This window comes from Spea bombifrons, chromosome 3 (assembly GCF_027358695.1).
Source record: "Spea bombifrons isolate aSpeBom1 chromosome 3, aSpeBom1.2.pri, whole genome shotgun sequence".
In the NCBI taxonomy this organism is placed as follows: Eukaryota; Metazoa; Chordata; class Amphibia; order Anura; family Pelobatidae; genus Spea; species Spea bombifrons.
This window is the reverse complement of record NC_071089.1, coordinates 34088583-34095241: the sequence shown is the minus strand read 5'-3', so window position 1 is coordinate 34095241 and position 6659 is coordinate 34088583.

The following is a 6659-nucleotide window of genomic DNA, read 5'->3' as shown; positions in this document are numbered from 1 at the left end:
CAGTGGTTTTGTTTTGTTCTTATACCTTGTGAAGATGGGTTGTCTGTGATCAGGGGTGTAACTAGAAACCACGGGGCCCTGGTGCAAAAATTGCCCTGGGTGCCCCTCAACTTCAACAGCTGGTCTGAGCCATCATTATCCCCAAACAACTTGTCTGTGCCTTCTTTGCCCCTTGCCCCCCTCCAATATACAACATATGTAAACACACTTACGCAAATTACACATGCTTACTGATACTCACTTACATACATTCCATCTCACCCCACTTACACATCCGTGCTCATACACACAATTACACATCCATGCTCATATGCATACATGCATAAATACAAACACAAATACATACCTTCTACCCCCTGCTTACCTCTCACCTCTCCAGCAGCTTGCTGTCTGGCTACTTGCGCACTGTGTGGGCAGCCTCGGTTCCACTGACTCGCTCTTGTCTCACCTGTGCGGCCCTTTCTAAACGATTTTGAAACGGTATGAGGAGACAGGAACAAGGGGTCGCCTCGGGCCCCCTAGAGGCACAGGCCCCGTCACAATAGATGTGGTTGTACATATATCTAGACTGTACGCAAAGCACTTGTAGGTCACAATACACAACATAGGGTAAATGTGCATAGGACGTGGCTACATTTGATTATTATGCTTAAGAAACACTATGACCTGGCTGTCAAAAGTGTACACTGTAACCTGGAGGCGAAAGACCTCGGAGCTTTTATGTGCCAATGGCAACATTCAGCTGTTCCCTAGAGGCATTGCCCAGGGGCTTCTGAGTTATTGATCACAGAACCTAGAAGCTAAACCTAAAAATAGATATAGCTTTATTAGCCTAAGAGAACATAGAGTCTTTATTTTGACTTGATACCATCTATTGGGCCAATGTACAAAATATGTAAAGTTACATAATCTTTTGAGTGAGTGTTTCCAATACTGAGAAATGTTGGCCAGCCACTACCTAGGTTGGATATAGAGTGGTGGTTAAGTCTCCTGTGTTTGGTGGGTTTCACCCAAGTGTGTTATGTTAGGGGGTTTTGAATATGGCACACTTAAATTTGAAAGTGAAGATTGGCTCTTAATTCACAAATTTTACTATCTATTTCTCAAAGACTGAAATACAGCCAAATTCGTCAGGTTTAATGTACACAGATCAGTTTAGGTACATGACAGAAACATTGGAGCAATCACTATAAAAGCCAATAAACATACACAGGGAACTTCCAGGCTCTTGCTCCCAGGAGCCTTTCCTATTCACGTAGGCCGATGATGTCGGTTGGCAGGGGTCAATGTTTTTGGTAGGTTGGACTAACACGGTCAATGTCACGAAACCGGGTCCATACGGATAACTGAATGGACCCAGAGCGCCCAAAGATTGTGTGCAGGAGTGACAATGCAGTAGTGGAGTTGGACAGGGCCTGGTTGCAGGGCGACCACCCTCACCCAGGTGTTGAGGATCTAGGGTTGAGCAGCCACATACCAGCGCCCTGACATAGCAGCAGATGTAATCCAGAACAGAGCAGAACTAAACTTGGCTGGATCCGGAAATCCGAACTAAACTTGGAGATATCCTGCAGGCACCCTGGAGCAGGCATGAGACATAGCACTAGAATCATGTCAGGATGCTGCAGGCTGGAAGTATGGAAGCTAAGCAAAGGATATAGCAGAAACATAACAAGCAAGGGATAGGGAGACCAGGTACGAAACATAACCAGACAAGATATGCATGTTACAGGGCACAACAGTGAACAAGACAGGACACCCCGCTGCCGGGGATCCAGGACAGGACACCCCGCTGCCGGGAATACGAGACAGGACACCCCGCTGCCGGGGACACAGGTTTACATCAGACTGACACGCATAAATAAAGAGACTAGCCTAGGACTGAATGATAACTATTGGAGATTCCGTCACATCTTATGGCCATAGTATGCTTAGCCCACCACTACGCCAAAGTACTCCAATGACGGTGGGTCCTAACGCTAATCCCTGCTGACAGTGGTACGAAACAAACCAAACATGTAAGCCAAACACATAGCACTGATACATACCTTTAGACTGCAGACTGAGACAAACAGAACATACGGGTGGGGTACACCTTATAAAGGAAACAAAGCTGAAGCAAAGAGCCGAAGGAGAAACAAGGAATGGAAGATCAGAACAGAGCAAAAGGAAATCCAGGAATGGATTGAAGCAAAACAGGGAAACTGAAACAAGAGTGAGATATGCAGCTCTGCAGCCTGGGTAGGACGTGACAGTCAATGGACGGAGCCTGTAGAAAAATCCCCAATTAAGTGCTTCTGGACTTGCGCCACTTTTGGCAACTTGATGTAGCTAATCAACTTTCTGCACATAAAGCCCTTGAGGGTTTTTTTTGTTTGACCCCTGGAACCCTTACGTGATACAGAGTTGGCTGGCAGAGGTATGTTCAGCCAAACTCATTTCCTACAAGCCTAGGAGCTGGGGGGGGGTCAGTGTAGAAGAGGCATTGAATCAAAATATACATACTACCTATATATCCATTGTGTCTATGCCAAAATATTTTATGATATAGGAGTAATTTTAACAAGACTATTGCCTACATGTTCTAGAACAGGTCCAATTTAAACATCTATTGTACGTATCATAATATATTATATTGAGGAGGGGAATATAATGACATATAAGATAGATGGCAACAAAGTTAGCAGATAGAAAGACGAGAGATTGGGAAAAGGTGAGGAGGTAATAAGAAATGTGATAGATAATGAATAAGAGGAGAGGTATGGAGAAAGGGGCGACATGGGGCAAATGGGAGACAACTGGAAGGGAGAAGAAGAGAGACAAAGGGGGAGTCATAGAGAAAAGGGGAGAAATGAGATAAACAAAAAGAGGAGAGGTAGGGAGAAAAGGATGAGGTAAAGAGGAGGAGAAATACAAAAAGGGGAGAGAGTTACAAAGGTGAGGTAAAGAGATGGGGAGAGAATGGAGAGCTAAAGAAATGGGGGAGAACAGAAGAAAGAATAATAAATAGAAGGGGGAGTAATAAAGAGAATGAGGGGAGATAGAAAGGAGAGATCAAGAGAAAGAGGAGAGCTATAAAGAAAGGTGGGAAAATAAAGAGATAAAAAGAAAGGGGAGAGATACAAAGAAAAGAGGAAGAGGAGAGATAATGAGAAGGGGTTAGGATCAAAGAGAAAGGGGAGAGGTAGGGAGAAAAGTGGGATGGAGAGGAGATAAACAGAAAGGGGAGAGATGAGGAGAAATGGGAAAGATTGAGAGGAAAGGTAAGATCAAATAGAAGAGGAGAGATAAAGAGGGGTAATGGGAAAGGGGAGAGATGGTCAGAAAGGGAAGAGATGTGGGAGAAATAATGATAAAGAGCAGAGAGAGAGAGAGAGAGAGAGAGAGTGAGAGTTTTAAAAGTGTTTATGTTAGAGAAAGTATTACTAAGGGCTAGCAAGTGTCTGGATGAAAGGGCAAGTGTAAGCCAGGATGTTTATATGTGAATGTGCATTTGTATGTGTGTGTATGGCAGGCATTTGTAAGGGTAGATTATATGTGTGTATTTTGACAGTCTATCCATTACTGTTACTGTCTTGGGCATACAGGGTACATAGAATAAATAAAAGCTGCACATAAGCCAGGCTAAGGGGAGCACTGACTAAGAGGAGACCACCGTGGGTGCAATCTGGGTACTGAGTAACTCCTGTGGATGCATTATGAGCAAATACTATGTGTGTAATCTGGGTGCTGGGGCAAGTCTTCTGGGTGCAGTCGGAGTGCTAGATCAGTCCTATGTCTCTGTGTCATCTGGGTGCTAGGGCAAGTTCAGTGGGTGCAATTTGGGTCCTGGGGCAACTCTTTATGTACAGATTATACACTCACTGGCCACTTTATTAGGTATACCGGTTAAATTGCTTGTTAACACAAATAGCAGTGGCGGAACTACTGAGGTCGCAGGGGTCGCGACTGCGACCGGGCCCTGGAGTTCTGCCAGTCAGGGGGGCCCATGGGGTGCCGTGCGGTCGTTTTCAGCAACCGCTCTGCGCCCTTCTGTCTCCGCCGCCGCCTGCCTCAGCGCTGTCCTGACTGCAGTGTTGGGAGCGTGGCGCGTCTGTCTCGGGTGCCGGCGCTTCACGCTGAGCTCAGCAGTCAAGCTGTGTGCACCGCGGCAGAGCAGCGAGACAAAGGCCTCGCGCCCCCACCACAGGACTGCACGGTAAGTGACCTACAAAGGGGGGTAGGGAGAGGGTAGATAGTGAGAGAGGGTAGATAGTGAGAAGGGGGGTAGGGAGGGGTCGATAGTGAGAAGGGGGAGAGGGTAGATAGTGAGAAGGGGGTAGGGAGGGGTCGATAGTGAGAAGGGGGAGAGGGTAGATAGTGAGAAGGGGGGTAGGGAGGGGTAGATAGTGAGAAAGGGGGGAGAGGGTAGATAGTGAGAAGAGGAGGTAGGGAGAGGGTAGAAAGTAAGAATGGGGGGGTAGGGAGAGGGTAGATAGCCTGAGAAGGGGGTAGATGGTGTGAGAAGGGGGTAGATTGGGTTGGGGGTGGGGGGCCCTTAACAGATTCTCGCACCGGGGCCCTGAGGCTTCTAGTTACGCCCCTGACCTCGGGGTTACATCAGATGAATGGGGGCAGAAGGGCCGGGCGTCCTGCAACACAATAGAGTGTTGTGAGTACACTTGATATTAACCCTTTAAGCTCTATGGGCAGGGTGAACGTGGCATGTACCCTGGTGTGAAAAGGGTTAATGCGGCGCAGGGTCGGGCTACAGGCATAACACGCCGGTGGGAGAATGTTGTGTTTACACATGTGACCTTCTTCGAGGACCTTTACACGCGATATAGTCCTCGGCGTCGCCCACCACCGCTCTGGTGTAAAAGTGTTTGTCGGCTTTGCCAGTCCTTCCATCATTCCGTATTCTTATTACTATATTTGCTTAATTATAAGACAAGGTTTTTTCGCTGAAAAACAACCATTGTCTTATATTCAAGGTCGTCTTCTAATCAGACCTCAAATAGGGGTCTGACTACAAGACTAAGATCCAGATTCCCTGCAGTGCTGCAGGGGACCTGAATCCTCCTCTCCGGCAGCCGGCACGTCTACGGGGGGGGGGGTTCTATGATGGAGCGCCGGCGTCACATGACCTTCCGGTGCTCATTCATAGAAACCGGAAGTGCCGGCAGCAGCAGCGGAGGTTGTCTGGGTGCATTGCGCAGACCTTTACCGTCTGCCACCACTACATAACAAGGAATCTGAAGCACGGGGAGAAGTCTAGGGAAGCACTGGAAAGTCGGAGGAGGGTAAGAGTGGCATATGGGGGTATATGGGCTTTCTAGAGGCAGAGTGGCATATAGGGGGTTAAAAAAATATCAGGGAGGCAGAGTGGCATATAGGGTTTAAAAAGAATATCAGGGAGGCAGAGTGGCATATAGGGGGTTAAAAGGAATATCAGTGGAGGGAGAGTGGTTTATAGGAGGTTAAATGGAATATCAGGGAGGCAGAGTGGCATATAGAGGGGTTAAAAGGAATATAAGGGAGGCAGAGTGGCATATAGGGGGTTGAGCAGGGCCCTCCTCACCTGTTGTCTCTGTAAGTCAATTTGTTATGTTACATACTACTTGTTATGTCTTGTTTACCCATTGTACAGCGCTACGGAATTTGATGGCGCTATATAAAACAATAAATAGTAATAAAATAATAACAGCTGGGAGCAGGTTGTAAATAAAAGCAAATAATAACAAAAATGCCCTTTTCTCAATCTTAGTTTTCATTAAATATGAAAAAAATAGTTTACATGTGAATTAATATTTACTAGTAAATGCACATAGTAGATTGCATTTAGGCTTATGGAGACTCTTTCGCTTGGGGCGGCAAAGTGCCGCCTGGAGCGGTTGCCCCACTCAGCTTCATTGTCAGGCCGGCCCTGGGGACGATGAGCAAAAAAGGGGGTGGAAGGAATTTTCCTAAATTAATATTCAAATTTTGGGGGGTCGTCTTATAATCAATGTCATCTTATAATCGAGCACATACAGTATTTTATATTTTTTATGTTGTTTTTATATTATAATTTTTTGGGGGAAAAAATGTTTTTGAAAAAATTATTTATTAATCCAGTGCAAAGCCTTAAGATTTGTTTTGTTTGTTTGTTTCAAGGGATTTATATAAGTTTTCTAGCAAATATTTTCAAACCGGTCCATTAATGCTGTGTGTGAAAATCAGCTAAGCGATTATTTGGCCCGTATTCCAGTATTAGAAATATTCAGAGAAATATCAAAAGTCTTTTAAAATCATTTCTCAAAACTGAGTCAATTTTTTTTTTATTGACTACTCTTAAGTTCATAAACGTGCAGGTGAGAGAACAGATTCACATCAACAGGCAGCCAATCAGGAAAGAGCTCTTCAGCAAATACTTTTGGCTGGTGTATAACTGCTTGGAAGAAACCAAGGTGAGCAGCATAGTGGGGATGGGGACGATCAGGGCCGGCCCAAGGCAAAATGGGGAATTTTAAAATACCCCCCCCCTTATCTACCCTTCTTCTCCCTCCGTCCCTGACGCCCCCCCATATTATCTACCCTTACTCTCCCTCCGTCCCTTCTGCCCCCCCCATTATCTGCCCTTCCTCTCCCTCCCTATTATCTACCCTTACCCCCCCCCTGTACTTACCTTTCAGCAGTCC